At 43.5% G+C, this 23,228-nt stretch overlaps 1 protein-coding gene across 2 annotated transcripts in view; it reads left to right on the top strand.

The window, feature by feature from the left end:
- Positions 1-23,228, top strand: part of LRFN5 (leucine rich repeat and fibronectin type III domain containing 5) — a 183,669-nt gene that overhangs the window by 108,655 nt on the left and 51,786 nt on the right. For both annotated transcript variants that reach the window (XM_072116246.1, XM_072116245.1), the window contains exon 2: positions 12,588-12,693. The gene's annotated coding sequence lies outside the window, so the exon portion shown is untranslated. The remainder of the gene's footprint in view (positions 1-12,587; positions 12,694-23,228) is intronic.

Below are 23,228 nucleotides of genomic sequence, written 5' to 3'. Positions count from 1 at the left end.
CTTATAAATGAGTCATTACGCCTTATTCAAGCCTGTTGACTAATTGGGAACATGGGAACAGCCAAACAGAAAATTTTGGGGCTGACAAAGTCCTACACTTATTCTCTGTCTAAGCCTTTGAACTACAATCACCGACAAAGCAGAACTTACTTATTTCAAAATCTCATGGTCGGAAAGAGGACTGCTTACTAAGAAGGAGGAGGGGCGGCCATTCTCCCACCCTCACTTCTCTAGCACAAAAGTAATAAATTACTATTCAGGATGTCAACTCCAGTAGGATAAGTAAAACATTCATGCCAATTTTCCTGGCTCTTCCTCACTCCACCTGCTTCACTTATCTAAATAATGGGTGGTCTTAGTGAGAAGGTGTATGTGTGGAGGTGGTCCTAGACTTAGAATCCTATGAGCCAGTTTAACACTGCCACATTATGAATTGAAGCAGCACAGATGACCAGTTTCCTGTATTATTTCCTAACATTTCTCTGCCATTCAAATTATTTTATTTTCTCGTTGTTTACTATCCATTCCTGACCCTGGACTTAGCAGCATGGCATTAGATTCTAATAGACAGTCCCTTCCCTTCTATAACAATCACCAGAAATTGTTCTTCTCACTGATGCTGCGCTGGATTGGTTGAGAAATTTAATATAGAGAAACCTGTGTGCACCCTGCCTGAGGTCATGTGATGCTTCTTTTCCAGTTACAAATGGCATAATTTTGGGTGATTTGTTGGAAACAATTTCCAAAAGCTTTGCATACACTAAACCCCAAATTTACTGGAAACGTTGACCTGAAATCAGTTTTATAACATTATATAACATTTTGCTGATCTCAACATAATTTGTTAATACCTGAACGACCCCTGTACTAGATTTTATGGCTACCTTTTAAGGTACATCTTCTGATGTGGCTGCTGCCGCGGCTGAGCTGTAATCAGCACTGAAGCCTTTGGGTTTGAAAAATCTCCAATCCCAGTTTTTTAACCCATCCATATTTGACCATGATGTCTAAGCCAATGGAGAGGGAGTGGGCTTCTTCTGCATCCATCAATTCCCCACAGCAGTGACTACGGGGTGCCGAGGTATGGCCTAAAAGAAAGCCTGTCAGTGTCATTTATATTCCACAATAAAGGCAGAAAATTTTTATTAGAAAAATAAAAAGTCAGATTTGCTTTCTTTTTTAAATATGCAGCACAGAAAGGGTTAATAAGAGTTGAACAGTAGTACATATGAAATTCAAAAATGTGCTAATAAAAACTGAATTTTGTCCCAAACACACCAAGGCCACATACAGCTATATGGACCGGAAAATATGAAAGCTATAGCTGCTTATAGAAAGTAATAATGAAAACAAAAAGGAAAAATCGCCTGGGCATTAACATGGGAAGCATGGGGGGGGGGGGGGGTTAAAAGAAACAAGAAATACAATTATATAAAGAATGTGGAAGGGAAGCAGTTGTAGCCAGACCTCAGCACCAGACCCTTGTTGCTCATATTTCCTTCTGTAAGTCTTGGATGAGGTGATGTTGCTTAATAAACATGGTCACAGGATTCAGTAACTGATTATTTAGGAAGCAATTACTGGCTGGATAGTTTAGAGCAAAGCTTTACAGATAGTCAATCTGCACTTAGATGGCTTTGTGAAAGCTCTGAGAAACCACAGATGATAAGGCAGTCAGAGTAAAGATCTTGTAATGTGATCTTAGAAACATTGAGATATTATGAGAATAGCAGAACAAGCCACATCAGGGTTAATGGTGTGAAATAATGCAAACATTACTATATACAGGCGGTCCCCTAGTTAAGGACACCCAACTTACAGACAACCCATACTTAAAGACGGACCCTCTGCCCACTGTGACCTCTTATGAAGCTCTCTGAATGCTTTACTATAGTCCCAGACTGCAATGATCAGCTGTAAAGTGTCTTTAATGAAGCTTTATTGATAGTCCTTGGTTCAATTACAACAAAACAATTTGAAACTCCTATTGTCACTGGTCCAATTTTTTTTTGTCTGGATTCACAATTATAAAATATACAGTTTCGACTTACATACAAATTTAACCTTAGAACAAACCTATCTTGTACGTAACCCGGGGTATATATACTGTATACAGTACACAGGCTTATACTCACCCACATGGGAGCAGATGAAAGCCATGGTGGCCTCTTATGTCAGAATGGACTTTTGTGGCAGAAAGGGCTCCCAGATTCCATCCCCTACATGATGTTGCAATATAGCACGCAACTTAATTGTATATAGTACATTGGTAGTGAACAGTATCACAACCAACCTACATATCCATGTAATGAAAGACATAGTCACCCATAACAGAACCAATCAGAAATTAGACAAAGGCGAGACCGCAGGCTACTAACAGGGACCAACCACAGAAATTGAGACAAAGGCAAGGCCGCAGGCTACTGACAAGGACCCATCACAGAAACTGAGACAAAGGCTAGGCCACAGGCTAGTGACAGTATCCCATAACTGAAACAGAGATAAAGACTAAGCCACAGACTCCTGACAGGGACCCATCTCAGAAAGAGCCAGAGTTAAGGGCTAGGCTGCAGGCTACTGACAGGGGCCCACCACAGAAATGGAAACAAAGGCTAGGCCACAGGTTACTGACAAGGGCCCACAACAGAAATAGAGACAAAGACAAGGCCAAAGGCTCCTGATAGGGACCCATCTCAGAAACAGCCAGAGACAAGGGCTAGGCTGCAGGCTACTGACAGGGGCCAAAAACAGAAATAGCCAGAGACAGGCTAGGTAAAAGGTTTTTGTCAGGGAACCATCATAGAAACAAGCGCTAGGCAACAGGTTACTGACAGTGTCCTGTCAAAAGCTGGGTGATAGGCTACTGACAAGGGGCCCTATAACAGAAACAATCAGAGTCGAGTGCTAGGCAACAAGTCACTGACAGTGTCCCATAACTGAAACAGTCAGAGACAAAAGCTGGGTCACAGGCTACTGACAAGGGGGCCTATAACAGAAACAATCAGAGTCGAAACAGCCAGATACCAGGGCTAAGAAGCAGGCTACTGACAGAGACCCATAACTGAAACAATCAGAGACAATGGCTGTTGTGCTGGCTCTTGTAAACCAGACTAGTGACGCCCTGAGTGGAGGAAGATCAAGCAGGCAAAGGGTGCACTAACCTGCAAAGAGGTGCTGGAACCAGAACCAAGAGGATAATACCCTCCAAAGAACTTTATACTAATTAGCATATTTATTGATAAACTTTTTGGGGGGGAATAAAGCATTGAGATATTGAATATTGAAAATGTTTTTCAGATTTAAAGATCTACAAAACCCTTATTTTGCAATCAAGATTGCTTGATTGATTTCCTATAAGAGAACTATACTACATAAAGATATGTATATATATATATATATATATATATATATATATATATATATATATATATACATAACTACTGCCTGGGAGGGAAACAGTTAATATATCCATTGTCTCTAACCAATGATATATTGTGTTGTAATGGTAAAATAAGCTGGAAGCTGATTGGAGAATGCTGCCACCTAACTAGGGGAGTATAAAACCCCTTGTGGACTGCAGCACATGGTCTGAGGGTTTAGTCAGCATTCTAGTAGCAAGTCCAGTGTGCATCTTCTGCAGAGCTGCCATCCAGATACACCACCAGGAAGCAGAGGTGACCCCTGTAGCCAGTCAGTAGACTAGGCTAAAGCAGAGTTTCACTGTCTGGACTCGACTCCATCTCCACCAGCCCAGCCTGAAGCTACTCCTTCCTGCGGACCAGCTATCTCATTCCAGTTTCCCAGCCTGATTAGCCTACTGTTCATGTAAGGCCATTGCCTGCTGTTCCAGTTCAAATAAAGAACCGTGAGTTGATCTGCACAAGGTGTCTCCATATGATCCCTGGATCAGGCTGTTCACCATCATGGCCTCCAAATCCTTCATCACCCAGGGATTCATATATACACCTCAGGGGTTGCCACAGGGGGCAAATCTATTTCATCAGTCTCTCCCTCCATTATTCTTGCACACACCTCCTGCTGGAGACCTGACAGTCTGTAGGCCCATCCTCCGGTCCCAATACCAAGCCATGACCATAGTAATAATAATAATCACCAACATCATCATCACCATAACCATCTATGTCTCTTTCTATCTATCTTCCATCAATTCACATTTTATGTTAATGAGAAAGCAAAGAATTTTGAGATTTCACAACATCTTCTCATTATGTTCCATTTTATCTATTTAAGGACTCTTCTGATCGCTTCCCATACTACATAATTCAGATAAAATGTAAATGTTTTTGCTATAGATCTCTAGGATCATAGAAGGGCACTGCAGTAGAATTGTTAAATCCTCCATTACATTTACACATGCTTTCATCTATGGCATAAATGTAAGACCTCGGGAAAATGGCTGCTGATAACAGTAAATGGCTTCCATTATCAAAAGAGATCATAAAGGAAAAACTTCCCTCTGAATTGTATGGTCATGGTAAACATCCAAGACTATAATTTTCTAGAAGTTGCTTTCAAGTAAAACTAAGCTAGGTTGAAAAGTAATATGTGTACATTCAATATACATAAAACATGTTAAAGGGGTTGTCCAGTGGTATACAGGCAGTCCTATTTTATCATTGTAGCACCAGTCAAATTTGTTTTGGTCTATGTGACAATTGGATTTTAAAAATGTTGTATTGTCATAAGAACCAAGATTAATACTAAAGCTTTATTACAGACACCAGTGATAACTGTTATAGCTGTTTATTATATCCTGGGACCAGAGTACAGTAAATTACGGACATCTAGAGGTCCATTTGTAACTAGGAGTTGTTTGTAAGTCAGGTGCTCTTAAGTAGGGGACTGCCTGTACATGTAGCAAACAGACAACCCCTTTAAAGCCTGAATTCAAATATAAAACTGCAGTGGGGTATGTACAAAGAAAAAAAGTATATTGATGATGCCGATGTACATTATTACTAGAGATGAGCGAACATGCTCGTCCGAGCTTGATGCTCGGTCGAGCATTAGGGTACTCGAAACTGCTCGTTGCTCGGACGAATACTTCGCCCGCTCGAGAAAATGGCAGCTCCCGCCGTTTTGCTTTTTGGCGGCCAGAAACAGAGCCAATCACAAGCCAGGAGACTCTGCACTCCACCCAGCATGACGTGGTACCCTTACACGTCGATAGCAGTGGTTGGCTGGCCAGATCAGGTGACCCTGGGATAGACTAGCCGCTGGCCGCGCTGCTCGGATCATTCTGTCTCTGGATGCCGCTAGGGAGAGAGCTGCTGCTGGTCAGGGAAAGCGTTAGGGTGTTCTATTAGCTTACTGTTAGGCAGGAGTGATTCTCAAAGAACCCAACAGCCCTTCTTAGGGCTACAATAACGTTCTACTTTTTTTATTTTAATTTGCATCTTTTACCATTTTGTGAGGAATTAGCAGGGGGACTTGCTACCGTTGTGTTTAGCTCTTAGTGGCACACATATCCATAGCAAAGACCGAAGTGGGAAAATTCAGTAGGGGTTGGATTTCTATTAGGCAATAACTCAGTGTCATCTCATCTGGCATAGTAGTGTGCTTCCTTTGATACTTGGCTAGAAAATAGCCATAGGAGAATACAAACAGCTTCTTGAAGCCTACAGTAGCGTTCTATATATTTGATTTCTGGTTGATCTGCTGGTGGCTTTAGTTTCTGCAGTGCATGTACTTGCCAATTCTGAGCAATTTGTAGTGAGACTTGCGACCGCTGTGTTCTGCGCTTAGTGGCGCACATATCCATAGCAAAGGCTGAAGTGGCAAAATTCAGTAGGGGTTGGATTTCTATTAGGCACTAACTCAGTGTCATCTCATCTGGCATAGTAGTGTGCTTCCTTTGATACTTGGCTAGAAAATAGCCATAGGAGAATACAAATAGCTTCTTGAAGCCTACAGTAGCGTTCTATATATTTGATTTCTGGTTGATCTGCTGGTGGCTGTAGTTTCTGCAGTGCATGTACTTGCCAATTCTGAGCAATTTGTAGTGAGACTTGCGACCGCTGTGTTCTGCGCTTAGTGGCGCACATATCCATAGCAAAGGCTGAAGTGGCAAAATTCAGTAGGGGTTGGATTTCTATTAGGCAATAACTCAGTGTCATCTCATCTGGCATAGTAGTGTGCTTCCTTTGATACTTGGCTAGAAAATAGCCATAGGAGAATACAAACAGCTTCTTGAAGCCTACAGTAGCGTTCTATATATTTGATTTCTGGTTGATCTGCTGGTGGCTTTAGTTTCTGCAGTGCATGTACTTGCCAATTCTGAGCAATTTGTAGTGAGACTTGCGACCGCTGTGTTCTGCGCTTAGTGGCGCACATATCCATAGCAAAGGCTGAAGTGGGAAAATTCAGTAGGGGTTGGATTTCTATTAGGCACTAACTCAGTGTCATCTCATCTGGCATAGTAGTGTGCTTCCTTTGATACTTGGCTAGAAAATAGCCATAGCAATAGGATAGGATTGTTTGGTTCTAAAAACTCAAAAAAAAACAAAAAACACAAAAAAAAACAAAAAACACAAAAAAACACAAAAAAAAACAAAAAAAAGTAAAAAAAAAAAAAAAGTTATAACTCTCATTTTAAAAATGTTTAACCCCAGGGCTAGGGGTAGAGGACGAGGGCGGGGACGTGGGCGTCCAACTACTGCAGGGGTCAGAGGCCGTGGTCCTGGGCGGGGTGAGACACCACCTGCTGATGAGGGAGCAGGGGAACGCCGCAGAGCTACACTCCCTAGGTTCATGTCTGAAGTTACTGGGACTCGTGGTAGAGCACTGTTGAGGCCAGAACAGTGCGAACAGGTGATGTCGTGGATTGCTGACAATGCTTCAAGCAATTTGTCCACCACCAGTCAGTCTTCCACGCAGTCCACCCATGTCACCGAAATCCCCACTCCTCCAGCTCCTGCACCTCAGCCTCCTCCCCCCCAGTCTGCCCCCTCCCAGGAAAATTTGCCATTTGAACCGGCATACTCTGAGGAACTGTTTTCTGGACCCTTCCCACAGTCACAAACCACTTGTCCGGTTGCTGCTGAGCAATTTTCCGATGCCCAGGTTTTCCACCAGTCACAGTCTGTGGGTGATGATGACCTTCTTGACGTAGTGGAAGTGTGTAAAGAGGTGTCCGACGATGAGGAGACACGGTTGTCAGACAGTGGGGAAGTTGTTGTCAGGGCAGGAAGTCCGAGGGGGGAGCAGACTGAGGGATCGGAGGATGATGAGGTGACAGACCCAAGCTGGGTTGAGAGGCCGGGTGAACACAGTGCTTCTGAGACGGAGGAGAGTCCTCGACCTGAACAGGTTGGAAGAGGCAGTGGTGGGGCCAGACGGAGAGGCAGGGCCAGAGCTGGTGCATCAGCGCCACTGTCAACTAGTGAAGCTCCCGTGGTGAGGGCTCTTGCGGCGAGGGCTAGATCTTCAGAAGTGTGGAGGTTCTTTAAGGAAACACCGGATGACCGACGGACTGTGGTGTGCAACATTTGCCAAACCAGGCTCAGCAGGGGTTCCACCACTACTAGCTTAACTACCACCAGTATGCGCAGGCATATGAATGCTAAGCACCCCACTCAGTGGCAACAAGCCCGTTCACCTCCGGCCGTGCACACCACTGCTCCTTCCCCTGTGTCAGCTGCTAGTCAGCCCCCTGCCCAGGACCCTGGCACAAAAACCCCATCGTCGCCTCCACGATCCTCCACAGCATCCACCAGCGTTCAGCTCTCCATACCCCAGACGCTGGAGCGGAAACGCAAATATAGTGCAACCCACCCGCACGCCCAAGCCCTTAATGTGCACATCTCCAGATTGCTTAGCCTGGAGATGCTGCCCTATAGGCTAGTAGAGACCGAGGCCTTTCGCAACCTCATGGCGGCGGCCGCCCCTCGGTATTCGGTCCCCAGCCGCCACTACTTTTCCCGATGTGCCGTCCCAGCCCTGCACCAGCACGTGTCAGACAACATCATCCGTGCCCTGACCAACGCCGTTTCTGACAAGGTCCACCTGACCACGGACACGTGGACGAGTGCTGCCGGGCAGGGCCACTATATATCGCTGACGGCACATTGGGTTAACTTGGTGGAGGCTGGGACCGAGTCTGACCCTGGGGCTGCTCATATACTGCCGACGCCGAGGATTGCGGGGCCTACCTCGGTCCAGGTGTTTCAGGCCTACTATGCCTCCTCCTCCTCCCACCCCTCCTCCACCTCCTCCTCCGAACTACCATCCGTGGGCACGGCGCCATCAGTCGGTAGCTCTAGGCACAGCAGCAGTGCCGTCGCTAAGCGACAGCAGGCGGTGCTCAAACTGCTGAGCCTAGGCGACAAAAGGCACACCGCCCAAGAGCTATTACAGGGCATCACGGCGCAGACTGATCTGTGGCTGGCACCGCTGAACCTCAAGCCGGGAATGGTTGTGTGTGACAACGGCCGTAACCTGGTGGCGGCTCTGCAACTCGGCAGACTGACACATGTGCCATGCCTGGCCCATGTGTTAAATCTGATAGTGCAGCGTTTCCTCAAGACATACCCCAATCTGTCTGATTTGCTCACGAAGGTGCGCCGCATCTGTGCGCATTTCAGGAAGTCCAGCCCAGATGCTGCCACTCTCAGGGCAGCGCAGCGCCGCCTCCAACTGCCCGCTCACCGACTGTTGTGCGACGTGCCCACGAGGTGGAATTCAACACTGACCATGTTATCCAGAGTTTACCAGCAGCGCAGAGCGATTGTAGACTGCCAGATGTCAACTTCCACCAGAACTGGTAGTCAGGTCAGTCAGCTTCCTCAAGTCTACAATGAGGAGTGGACGTGGATGTCTGATATCTGTCAGGTGCTGAGTAACTTTGAGGAGTCAACACAGATGGTCAGTGGCGATGCCGCCATCATCAGCCTCACCATCCCGCTGCTTGGCCTGTTGAAAAACTCTCTGGTCAGCATGAAGTCGGAAGCTTTGCGCTCGTCACAAGAGACGGGGGAAGAATATTCCCTTGTTGATAGCCAAAGCACCCTGAGGTCTGTTTCTCAGCGCATATCGGAGGAGGTGGAGGTGGAGGAGGATGAGGAGGAAGAGGAGGAGAATGTTGGCGAGACACAAGAGGGGACCATTGTTGAGTCCTTCACTGTTCAGCGTGTATGGGCAGAAGAAGAGGAGTTGGAGGAGTTGGAGGAGGAGGAAATGGACAGTCAGGCCAGTGAGGGGAGTGAATTCTTACGCGTTGGTACTCTGGCGCATATGGCAGATTTCATGCTAGGCTGCCTATCCCGTGACCCTCGCGTTCAAAGAATTTATTCCAGCACCGATTACTGGGTGTTCACTCTCCTGGACCCACGGTACAAGCAAAATCTTGCCACTCTCATCCCTGCAGAGGAAAGGAGTGTGAGAATGCATGAATACCAGCAGGCCCTGGTGCACAAGCTGAAACAGTATTTCCCTTCTGACAGCGCTAGCGGCAGAGTGCGTAGTTCTGCGGGACAAGTAGCGAGGGAGAGTAGGCGAGCAGGCAGCTTGTCCAGCACTGGCAAGGGTACGCTTTACAAGGCTTTTGCCAGCTTTATGTCACCCCAGCAAGACACTGTCACCTGTCCCCAGTCTCGGCAGAGTAGGGCTGATCTTTACAGAAAGATGGTGAGGGAGTACGTAGCTGACCATACCATCGTCCTAAATGATCACACAGCTCCCTACAACTACTGGGTTTCAAAGCTGGACATGTGGCACGAACTGGCGCTGTACGCCTTGGAGGTTCTTGCCTGCCCTGCCGCTAGCGTCTTGTCCGAGCGGGTTTTCAGTGCAGCTGGTGGCATCATCACCGATAAGCGTACACGCCTGTCGACTGACAGCGCTGACAGGCTGACGCTTATTAAAATGAATAAAGGCTGGATTTCTCAGAATTTCCAATCTCCACCAGGTGAAGGAAGCTCAACCTGAATAATTGATCCACTCCTCCTCCTCCTCCTCATTTTCCTCCTTCTCCTCCTCTTTGTACAGTAAAGCAGAGGAAAATGGCTATTTTTTGACAGGGCCCACTGGCTCTTGCTATACTTCATGCATTTAATTTTTCTGGAGGGCCACCTACCCGGTCCTCTGTTTGAAACAATTTTTGTGAGTGCCACATACAGGCACTCAATCTATTCCATTTTTCTGGAGGGCCACCTACCCGGTCCTCTGGTTTGAACAATTTTTGGGACTGCCACATACAGGCACTCAATCTATTCCATTTTACTGGAGGGCCACCTACCTGCTCCTCTGGTTTGAAGAATTTTTGGGACTGCCACATACAGGCACTCAATCTATTCCATTTTACTGGAGGGCCACCTACCTGCTCCTCTGGTTTGAAGAATTTTTGGGACTGCCACATACAGGCACTCAATCTATTCCATTTTACTGGAGGGCCACCTACCTGCTCCTCTGGTTTGAAAAATGTTTGGGACTGCCACATACAGGCACTATCCAAATTAAATTGTCTCCATAGCAGCCTCCACACGTTGTCTCCATTGCTACCTCCAAAAGTCGTCCATATAGCTGCCTCCATACATCGTCCCTTTATCAAACGAGGTGTGTCAGGCAGAAATTTGGGTTGTTTTCATGGATTCCACATCAAAGTTGTTAACTTTGTCGCCACCCTGCTGTGTTATCCACAAAATATACTGGCAAACTTTTACCATTTAGGGATATTATTTCAGCGCTTCTTGCGCATCTGTTTACTTTCCCCTCACCCGGCATATCCTAAACTTATAAGAACGCTACTACACTTGATCTTATACAAAAGGTTCTTAGAAGTGCTGTTTGGGGAGTAGCCTAGAGACAGGGGCTTGGATTGGCGAAAGCTCGCCTGGCAGCGGAACGCCAGCTCCATGCGCATCATGCGCTTCTTGCGCATCTGTTTACATTCCCCTAACCCGCCATATCCCAAACTTATAAGAACGCTACTACACTTAACTTGGTGCAGGCTGGGACCGAGTCTGACCCTGGGGCTGGTCATATACTGCCGACGCAGAGAATTGCGGGGCCTACCTCGGTCCAGGTCTCAAAGGCCTACTATACCTCCTCCCACCCCTCCTCCACCTCCTCCTCCTCCGAATTACCATCCGTGGGCATGGCGCCATCAGTCGGTAGCTCTAGGCACAGCAGCAGTGCCGTCGCTAAGCGACAGCAGGCGGTGCTGAAACTGCTGAGCCTAGGCGATAAAAGGCACACCGCCCAAGAGCTATTACAGGGCATTCCACATCAAAGTTGTTAACTTTGTCGCCACCCTGCTGTGTAATCCACAAAATATACTTGCAAACTTTTACCATTTAGGGATATTATTTCAGCGCTTCTTGCGCATCTGTTTACATTCCCCTCACCCGCCATATCCTAAACTTATAAGAACGCTACTACACTTGATCTTATACAAAAGTGCTGTTTGGGGAGTAGCCTAGAGACAGGGGCTTGGATTTGCGAAAGCTCGCCTGGCAGCGGAGCGCCAGCTCCATGCGCATCATGCGCTTCTTGCGCATCTGTTTACATTCCCCTCACCCGGCATATCCTAAACTTATAAGAACGCTACTACACTTGATCTTATACAAAAGTGCTGTTTGGGGAGTAGCCTAGAGACAGGGGCTTGGATTGGCGAAAGCTCGCCTGGCAGCGGAGCGCCAGCTCCATGCGCATCATGCGCTTCTTGCGTATCTGTTTACATTCCCCTCACCCGGCATATCCTAAACTTATAAGAACGCTACTACACTTGATCTTATACAAAAGTGCTGTTTGGGGAGTAGCCTAGAGACAGGGGCTTGGATTGGCGAAAGCTCGTCTGGCAGCGGAGCGCCAGCTCCATGCCAAGATCCAACTAACATAGTTTTAACTGCAGCACCTTTAATCTACTACTAGTTCACTGCCTCCATACATGGTCCCCTTATCAAACGAGCTGTGTCAGGCAGAATTTTGGGTTGTTTTCATGGCTTCCATGTTAACTTTGTCGCCACCCTGCTGTGTAATCCACAAAATATACTGGCAAACTTTTATCATGTACCGATATTATTTGAGCACTTCTTGCTCACCTCCTTTGGTTCCTCTCTGCCACCCATTGGTTTGAAGCCTGAGTCCATTTAGGGTATGTCGCCATGACACTCTCTAGCCTGCTGCCGCTGCCTCTGCATGCCGTCCCCTATAGTGTCAGGGTCAATTATTGCATGTTTTAGATACTATCTAGCTTCATTCTGTCACTCTGTCATGGCCATGCTGTTGCCCATAATTTTGGCATAATGGTGCGTTTAAGCAGCCTCAGAGGCATCCATGCATGCTGCCCCTGCTGTTTCCTGTCCATTTCCGTGGTGTTTCCATCCTTTTCTGAGGTTCCCAGGTGTTTGGCCAAGCTTCCCTGTGCAGAGCCTTGGTCCCCTTGAAAAATGCTCGAGTCTCCCATTGACTTCAATGGGGTTCGTTATTCGAGACGAGCACTCGAGCATCGGGAAAAGTTCGTCTCGAATAACGAGTACCCGAGCATTTTAGTGTTCGCTCATCTCTAATTATTACCTTACATTATGCTGATGTACCATTATTAATGCCTTGCTTATTCTCTTTCCCAGATGACTTGCATTTCCCTGTTATGCTGTTACCTGTTATCAGAGGTTTGGACAGACTGATGTATTCAGATGACCAGGTGAACACCAAAGAGATGGTTTCCTAAGCAAGGTATCCATTAAAATCACTTTTCAAATTATTTGATATTCAGTTACTTTTTTCTGTAGGACTGCAGCAAAAAAAATCAAGAATGCAGCAAACAATCAAATCACAGCTGTTATTTTGTAACCTCTATTAGAATAATGAAAGGTGGAATCTGTTTGGATGTGAGAAGCATAAACGTCAGAAAGTTTTTCTACTAAACAGAAGCAATAGCGTGAAAATTTCAATGGGGGCCTCCCAATTTACAACATAAATCCCACCCAACTATCCTAAATGCTGTGTTTACACTAAATTTACTCCATAGAGCGCTCATCATCCACAGAAGAAGCTGCCACCACCCACAGTTTATTCTACTAAGAAGGCACCACATTCACACCAACCACTCACAGTGGTAAATCACACAAAACATGTAATCACTGCATATGCTATAAGAAACCTGGTAACATAAATCTCTTCAGACATTTAGATTCTCTAAGGCTTCAAGCAGAGAGTTATTAAAGTTAAGATTTAATATAAAAAAGTACAGTGCTGACATAAAATATACATACAATACATACAAACAGTTATAAAAACAAAAAAGGGAATAAAAACAAATAACCTTACTAATGAAATAGCTCCATTTATACGAGACATTGGGGTTTCACCAGAAGTTCTGGACAGCCTTTTCATGTGACATGAACTCCCCAAAATAATGATAAAGTGGTTCCAGGGACTCACTGATTTAAATCCAGTGGATTTTTGCTCCCACCCCCTGACTGTGATTTAACTGAGAGGGGGAGATTTGCGTTACCCTTCCCTTTAGTGAGGTACACTTTTGTAGCTAATTTTGATGAAAACCCCATAACTTTTGATCGAAATATGTCATAACCGTGACGTTGCCTCCGATCATCTAGGTATTTCACCAACTCTCATAACAAACTTGGAGTGGCTTGACTTAAAATCAGAGGTGTTCCGTGATTTGACCATGTTCCCACCTAGTTATATTCTTAAAATGTATTCAACAGATGCAACAAAACCCCTTTACCCTCATCCCCCCTGGAATCATTCCCATGAGATATTGGGCAAATATGATTTTTCTTTGTGTGGTTAAGTCAGAAAATCCGCCACATACACACTCCTCAGGGTCCCTCTTAAAGGTATGCATAGCAATGACGCCTGAATTAAAATAATGTAGAACTTGTGTAATACTTCCACAATCCCTCTACTGGATAGGGTATAAATGCTAATTGGTGGGGTTCTGACCACTTGGGCCCTTTGATCAAGAAAGTGAGGAGCCCTTGTATCTTCTAATGACTGGAGAGGCTGGTCAAATATGCGGCGTTGCTCCAATTATTTATCATGGGTCTGTCAGAGATACATAAGCAGAGCACTTGGCTATCTTTGGCATTTCCATAGAGGTTTATTGAGCTTCTGTAAATGTGCATCCAGTTACTCTACTCCCTGATCAGACCACAATACCCTTTCAACAATAAAATTCTGCTTTCAGTCTGCACCAGAAGGAATTTAAAATATTTCTGCTTCTGTTATAATGTTTTGTAGCTAAATAGCATGCAGAATACTCTAGAGCTCCCACTAGTGGTGACTTTAACCAACCATAAAACTTTTTATTAAATCAACTTTTTTCAGAACAGAATGTTGGACATTAAAATGAGTGTTTTAAAAGGTGGACATTTCCTTTAAGGCCTTTATTTCCTGGGATTATGTAGGATCTCAGACCCTTACATAAAAAATATGGAGTTCCTTTTAGCTTTAACCTATTAAATGCAGGGTCCCTTCCTCAGTTCGACTGCATTCAAGATCTATATCCAGTGTCTGTCTAGAAGAGTCTGCGGCTTCTTTGTATAAGCTTCTTCTGACCTATTTCAGTGTAGGAGTGTGCATTATCTCTGAGAGGGGAAAGAGGCAGCGCTGCTCTGTAGATTCTAGGCGATCCCATCTTAAATGCATCACGACATGCAACGCACATTTGTAAGATGCCTGATAGTTTAATTTGACTCTTGTATATAATTTCTTTATATTTAAATTAACCCTGAAAACTCTTCTCAGTGAAGAAACCTTTCCAATCCTGCACTAATTATCTGTCTACGTTGTCAAAAGAATATCTGAAAGCCACATCCCTGTAATTACTGGTAATTTCTAAGTGTTAAGAGAAAAACGGATCATCATAGGTTTTAATTCTGCCTTTGCTGCTGGTCACAAATAAGATTTCTCTTGTTGCAGTTTCTGTATGGGTTTGCACTAGGTTTTCCCATATTCATCAGTAGCATTCCGGCCTAAAAAGAAAGCTTATTGATAATGATGAGCAAATCATTCAAGATATGTTTTATTAAAGCAGCAGATCATTTTCTGTAAGGTCCGATTTGGGTGTGAATCTTTTTGGTCTCAACTGAAGTAGCTTTAATTGTCCAACCCCTCTAGTCCCATAAAACAGGTGTTTTTTTTGTTTTTTTTTAGTTGTATTTTGTTTTGTAAATTTTTGGCAAATTTTCAGTTTTCTCTAAAATGATAATTATTGAGTTGGTACTGTCAGAGAAACCATCAAAGCTAATCAGCAGCTGGAAAGGGCTCTGGTGACACACCCAGTAGCCCTTTAGGCTCCTAAGAATAATTTCAAAAGTTTATTTAGAAAGAAGGATTCCATTGATAGCAAATATAAGAAGTTTACCACAGTCACGCTGCCTGGATCTATGAGTAAGTGTCCTTGGTTTATCATGATGGATTTTGATGCTAGATTTCCTAGCACCTGTTCTTTGGGACTGGATCCAACAACACAGCCCTGTGAATCAATGCATTACTCCGACATGTCTAATCATATGTGCTATTCACATGTAAATCTATGTATATGGAATTTAATAACCACACACTATTGTTTCATGTCTGCTTTCTAATATTCAGTAACCACCCTGACGGGTAAGCTGATAAAGACAAGGATTACTGGAAAGGGAGCACATGCCACACAGGCTGTCAGCAACTGGGTCAATGTAGCACAAAATGATGCTAGTGCTATATTTTACCTCCTGTACAATGGCCTGGATTCCCCTAAGTGCAGTGTAATGCAGACTATGGGATCCGCTGCCTCTGGCCTTATTACATTGTAAATAACAGCTGGGACAATGAGCCACCAATGAAATACATATGGCAAGATATAACTGACATGCCTAATGCAGAAAGAAACAGCTAATCCAGTTTCTAGATCATATAAGCCCATGGGTGAAGCAGAAAAATGAGCTAATAAATCGAATATTTCTTAAATTAACTCTTTGTTTTCTATATGTTGCAGTAGGTAGTGTAAGTTGCTCTGGAGGAGCACAGTTGTCTCAATGATATTACTGGGTGTCACAAAATATTTTGTTTAACCTATAATTCAAAAACTTGAGGCTTTCAAACATAGTATGACCTCAGAGGTTTAGGAAAAAAATGGTTGTTTCCAAGAAACTGAATGAGCATTCATACAAATTGTGAGTTTCTTGATCCTAACAAAATACTGTCCGTATAAAGCTCCTCACTTCATCATGTAGTTCTGTTAAGGAGAACATATACACAGACCTTTATACTGTCTTAGAAAACAATATCTCCGAAGCAATGGTGCCAATATAAGGTCTTCAACCCCATTGTAGCTATAAACAAGAGTATGACACTTGACCAAATGTATTTTTCATAATGTTTTATTTTAATTACAATCTAAATAATTTCTCATGACATTTTGGTCTGGATTGAGCTTCATCAGGTCCGGATTGTGGGTGAATATAGCTCAAGGAGGAGAGGAACTCAGTTCAGGATGGTTCCTCAGAGTTATGGTTGCAGCACGGTGGCTCAGTGCAGCACTGCAGCCTTGCAGTGCTGGGTCTTGGGTTCAAGTCCCATCCATGTCAACATGCAAAGAGTTAGTATGTTCTCTCTGTGTTTACGTGGATGCCCTCTGGTTTCCTCCCACACTCTAAAACATACTGGTAGGTTTATTAGATTGTGAGCCCCATTGGGGGCAGGAACGGTGTTGGCAAGCTCTGTGGAATCTGTAGGTGTTATATAAATGAAAGAAATATTATTATTATGGTGACGTGACAAAGTTGCTTACAGGTGTGAATCTACAGGTAGGAAAGGTATCCCCCGTATTTTGGCATCTGGTATAGTGATGTAGCTTAGCTGCCTGACCCAGCTACATTACTATACCTGGTGCTACATAAGGGGGATACTAATAGCTATTATGAGCTATTTACCCAAAAGGCTACAGTGAGAAAAAAAATTGCATGGTTCCTCTGCTATCGATGGTTCTTCGATGACTGGAGGTCATCTGCAGAAAATTAGTCATAGAAACAGCCTGGATGTTTAATGTATACAATGTGATGTGATAAATTGTATCAATCCCTGTTATTGAAGACTATTGGTGGCCTGAGTTATTCTTCATGTGAAATTTACAAACATATGACAAACAAATCCATTGCCATCTGCATCTTATAAGGTGCTTAGACAAAACAGAGCTTTAGTTAAGTATTGACTGCACTCTTAATCCTATCTCTCTGAAAGGGGCCACCTTAAATCTATGTAAATAAGGTTTCACAATAGTGGTGCTTACAATAGAAGGAGACAACAGTATTTTAGTTCCTAGTGTAATATAATTTCTTTCTTACATAAGAATACCCCGTGATTGTCACCTGCTTGCCAGACGTACCAACACAACAGCCTCATTTAGCTACAATATAACATAGCAGATGTTCACAAAAATATTAGTTATCTCATTGTCATTATTTATCTCTTCGCCATTTGGACAAAGGAATAAATAGCTTTAAGTAGTTTGCCTTGAATTTTTTTTAATTGGTGTGTTTCTTAGAGTCAGTTTTCACTCATTGTCATGAGATCTGCATAGCATTCATATATATATATATATATATATATATATATATATATATATATATATATTAGCTGTACAAAAGGGAGCAGGAACTGGCTATATACAAGAAGGCTACTGACAATATACTAGGGGGTTGCTGGCTATATACAATGGGGCAGGGAGCTTCTGGCTATATACTAAGGGGTTGCTGGCTATATACTTGGGGGCAGGGAGCTGCTGGCTATATAATGGGGTAGGGCACTGGCTATGTACTAGGGGTCAGGGAGCTGCTGGCTTTATACTACAGGGCAGGGAGCTGCTGGCTATATACTATGGGGTAGGCGACTGGCTATAAAATAGGGGTCAGGGAGCTTCTGGCTATATACAAGGGGGCAGGGGTCTGCTGGCTATATATTAGGGGCAGGGGGTTGCTGTCTATATATAGGGGTCAAGGGGTTGCTGGCTGCTACACACTAGAGGGCAGGGGGCTGCCTATATACTAGGGGGCTGCTAGCTATATACTAGGGGACATGGGATAGTGATATACCGGGGGGGGGTGCTGCTGGCTATATACTGGGGGAAGGGAACAGCTGGCTATATAAATGTGGGGTAGGGGGCTGGCTATATACTAGGGGTCAGGGAGGTGCTGGCTATATACTAGGGTCAGGGGGCTGCTAGCTATATATTAGGGGGTAGTGGCCAGCTGGCTATAAACTAGGAGGGAGGGGTCTGGATATATACTAGGGGTAGAGGGCTGGCTATATATTAGGGGGCAGGGAACTGCTGGCTATATATTAGGGGACAGGAAGATGCTGGCTGTATACAAGGGGGTAGGGGGCTGGCTATATAATAGGGTTCAGGGAGCTGCTGGCTATATACTGGGGGGCAGGGGGCTAATGGCTATATACTAGGGGACAGGGGATGGCGATATACTGGGGGGCTGCTGGCTATATACTGGGGGGCATGTGCTAGCTGGCTTAATACTGGGGAGACTGTGACAAATGCATTTCCCATCCTAGGCTATTACTCGAGTCAATAGTTTTTTGTGGTAAAATTCGGTGCCTCGGCTTACACTCAGGTCAGCTGATACTCGAGTATATATACAGTAAATTAAAACACCAGCACATACCACAAAAAATGATGCCCTAAATAGTTCTGTATATAAATAATGAAAAAGTTATTGGCCTCAGAATTTGCCAAAATTGCATTTTTCTTTGTACAAAAGATTTACATTTCTTTAAATCTACTGAAACCTAATAAAACCTCTAAACATATGATATCCCTATTATCATAACTACTCTATATACTTGTGTATAAGCCAAGTTTTTCATCAAAAAAAATGTACTGAAAAACCTCACCTTGGCTTATACACAAATCAGTAAAAAAAATAAACTTACATACTCACTTTCCGGCACCCCCTGATGCTCAGCCCAGCTCCTCTTCTGTCTTCTGTCTGCTGTAACGGCTAGTGCATACTATGACATCATCGGCGGCCGCTTCACAGTGTATGCCGGCTGGCATGGCACATGGCCACGTCTCTGCCAGCTTTTACAGCAGACAGAAGTGGAACTGCGGGGACCAGAGCATTGCAGTGAAGACATAAGAGGAGCTGCTATGAGCATCGGAGAGTCGCGTCTAACATCAGGACCACCCGAAGGTGAGTATGTAAGTTTATTATTTTTAATTTCTGGGCAAGCTGGGGGCTGGCTACTAAAGGGGGTTGGCTGGTAAAGAGGGCTGGCTGGATAATAAAGGGGTCTGGCTGGCTAATAAAGGGGGCTGGCTGGCTGTATACTACAGGAGGATATATGTATACTAAAGGGGGCTGACTGGCTATATACTAAAGGGGGCTGGCTGGCTATATACTAAAGGGGGCTGGCTGTATACTACAGGGGGTGGCTGGCTATATACTAAAGGGGGCTGTCTGTATACTACAGGGGGCTGGCTATATACTAAAGGGGGATGGCTGTATACTACTGGCAGTTGGCTGTATACTACAGGGGGCTGGCTATATACTAAAGGGGCCTCGCTGTATACTACTGGGGGCTTGCAGGCTATATACTGGGAGGCTGTGACCAATGCATTTCCCACCCTCAATTTATACTCGAGTGAACAGGTTTTCCCAGTTTTGGTGGTAAAATTAGGGGCCTCGGCTTATACTCAGATAGGCTAATAAAGAAAAAGAAAAATTGTTTATATTGTAACGAACGTAATGAAAATGTAAACAAGATAATTGTAAAAGAATGCTGATCAATATTACAGAACACTTTCAGATAGCTGCAAGGTATTTGTGTTAATCTGTAATTTTGTAAAACACTGTTCTAGAGGCAGGGTGTATCCCTTACAAAAACAATCTAGCAAATCAATGGACATTATTTACATTATTTCTAAAAGAAAAAGTGATCATGCATGTTATCTAATTTTAATTTTTTTTTTTTTCTAATAGTGGATTTTTTTTTCCTTAAAGCAAACCTGTCACCAGGTAAAATGCTCAGCTTTCATTTTACCAGTGCCCCTGAATATTTTAAAGGGGAGCTGTGATTGGTTTCCAGAATAGAAATATTCTGACTTTCACACAGCTTGATAAATCTGCCCCAATATATCACAGTGCGTGATAAATGACATGCAAAGGTATGTGCATCATGAGATGACCAGGAGGGAGTGATGTAAATAACTGCATGTCTAGGTTTTGCTAACTTGTCCCAACATGTTATTGTTTTGAATTGAATTCATAGGGGATCATTCATCTTTATCTTTCTTCCTGTTTTTTCTGTCTTTTTTGGCACATTGCAATTTTTTTGCCTGTTCACTGGACATTTGTTTTTCATCAGTAAGACACATTCATTTTCTATTCCAGACGGGATAAATGTCGCAAATGACATCTATCATTTCAAATTGTCTAATATTTGCAATATTTTTTGGCACAAAAACTCCAGACGACACTTAGAAAATGGAAATACGTAACTTCAGACATTTGTGAAACATTTTTGCGACTTTTGTAACAAATGTCTCAAAAAGAGATCTGAAAAGAAAACCTCATTCAACACAGGGAAAAGTGAGATTGATAAATTACCAAGGAAGCAGATGGAAAAACGACATCTTATCGAGATAAGATAAATGATCCCCCCTAGAGTTCTTAGCCAAATCTATGGTAGGTAATAGTAAAGTATCTTTATGGATGTTGTTGCAAAGTTTCAATCTGCATACCTAAGGCCCCTTCCACACTAGCGTTGCGTTTCACGTCAGGGTGCAATGCGTGAAAAACTGACGTTTTTGCCTGCGTTTTTGTTCCATTTTTCCTTGGAGTAATTAGCGTTTTTGCATTTTTCACGCGCGATTCAATGGGAGACTCGAGCATTTTTCAAAGGGACCATGGTTTGGGATTAAACCGACAAGTAAGCAGATGTGCCGAACATCTGTAATCTATTCTGCACTGTGTTCTGCACTGTGTTTTTCACTTAAATGATCCTGTGGTCACTGTGTTCACTGTGTTCACTGTTTTTATTCTATTCTTCACTGTTCTTCATTGTGTTTTTTTAATTAAATGCTCAATCGCGAGCAGGGGAAATAATGTTATTCTGGTCACCTAGCAACCCTTACGTTTAAAACGCATTGCACTCGCATTGCACTTGCAATGATTGCGAGTGCAATGCGTTCTTGATGCATCTCCGTAGACTTGAATGGGGCGTGAAAAACGCGCGTGACCCGCAAAAGTAGAGCATGCTGCGATTTTGACGCGCGTGAAAATGAACGCAAGCACGCGCGTTAAAACCAACGCTAATGAAGAAAGACCCATTGAATACAATGGGACAAAGTGCAATGCAAGTTCTGCGCGTCAAATGCACGCGCAGAACTCGCGCGTGAAAAACGCCAGTGTGGAAGGGGCTTAAAACTCCTAGAGCTTGATTTACTGATTCCTATACAGAAAATATTGCATACCCCTGTTGTTTTAAGAAAAGTATCCTGATGGTAAAATATACCGGTAGATGTTCTATTGAATTTTGTGTAGAACTCTTGCTTCTGAAAGATAAGAGAACAGTACCATTCACAGAACATGGCCTTTGCTCAACCCCTAAGCTCCATCTTGCTTCCTCTCAATTATATATGCATTAAAACAGTTACTGAAATCTATCATGGAAAATCCTTCTAATCCTGGTCTATTGGGTGCTTGCATTCTAAGTGTAAGATACAGATGGGCAAAGAACGGGGAAGACCTAAGCGAAAAACAAGACATGTGATATGCATAATCCTACCCTGAAATAAGGGTCAAGCTGGCAAATTCTTTTTATAAAAAAAATCATTAAGTAATTTACATTACCTTGAAAATACAAGTAAAATTGAAGGATTATTCAGCTGTTCTGCCTTATGTAAATGACTGCAGAGAGTGGAGGGTGCGTAAGAAAAAAAACACTTTGTTGGAGAACCCAATATCTGGATGAAATGGATGGACAACTCCATGGACCACAATTATCAGAACTGGTGTACAAGCCCTGAAATCGGTGTAATTCTTAGTGCATAACAAGGAATTGCACCGATCTACCCCATTACACACCTCCATGCCAAGTGGATGTAGAAGGGCATAACGAATGGGGGAATGTCGAGATGTGGCTATGACACAATTCTTTGCCAGGCTGGACCTGGCGTATAACTACCCCATCCAACTGATTTATCAGGAGGTTCCACAAGTGTTGGTGTGTTGGGACAACATCATACGCTTTTGCATTTAGCACAAGTATATGATAAATTTGCCCCATTGATTTCAAGGGGCATATGTAATGCTTCCCATTTCCAGTGGTGGTGCTGTAGGGCAGAACAATTGTTGCTTGGTTCTGTCACAGATGACAACCATGGGACTTCAAAAATCATACCAGTTAACAAAAATTATTAATTGACATAATATTATAGCACTTTATATCCCGCAAAATACATACCGCGACTGAATTCATGCTGTTAATATCAAACAGTGGAAATAATTAAATGATCTATCCACAGGATAGGACCTAACATGCTGATCAGTGGAGGTCTCAGTGATGAGACCACCACAGATCACTAGAAAGGGGGAGTCTGACGAGGTCCGAGGTACCTCCGTCAGACCCCACGCCGCTTTCGGAGACTAATGGAGCAGGCGCCAACGCATGTCCGTTCTGCTCCATTCATTTCTATAGAGGGCCTAACTTGATTGGTGGGAAAAATCTTTTATTAATAATAATAATATAAATTATGCAAAAATAATTAATTATGGAACTTAATATTACGTTATTTTAAATATTATTTTTAAATGATTGTTGTCTGCAGCCCTAAAATATGGGTTGCGGACAAGCAGATATCAAGTTATGATCCAGGGTTTTTTTTTATTTTTGACCTCATCCAGTCATCATTTCCTGCCTGATTCAGTCCATCGCATTCCAGTGAGTTTCAATGTATAATTCATAGGATACTACACATTGGTTGGCCCTTTCCTATATAAACCTTCCCTTGGTTTGGACTAGTTTACTTATGCTAACAAAGCTATAGGTGAAACGTGTGGACATACATAAATGGCAGGAGCTTTGTTATGTGGGATTTATTCTTACAGTGACCCACTTTCCCTAGCAGTTTAGATATAGAATAGGATGTTGCTGCTGTTTAATTTAGTTGGAGTATTATGTACAGTATTCAGTGTAAATTCAATATTGGATTTACATAAGTGATGATTTCTTTTCTGCTGTTTTAATAC

Source organism: Engystomops pustulosus, chromosome 7 (assembly GCF_040894005.1).
Source record: "Engystomops pustulosus chromosome 7, aEngPut4.maternal, whole genome shotgun sequence".
Lineage (NCBI taxonomy): Eukaryota > Metazoa > Chordata > Amphibia > Anura > Leptodactylidae > Engystomops > Engystomops pustulosus.
The sequence above is the reverse complement of the archived record's forward strand: the minus strand, read 5'-3'. Positions and strand labels throughout refer to the sequence as shown.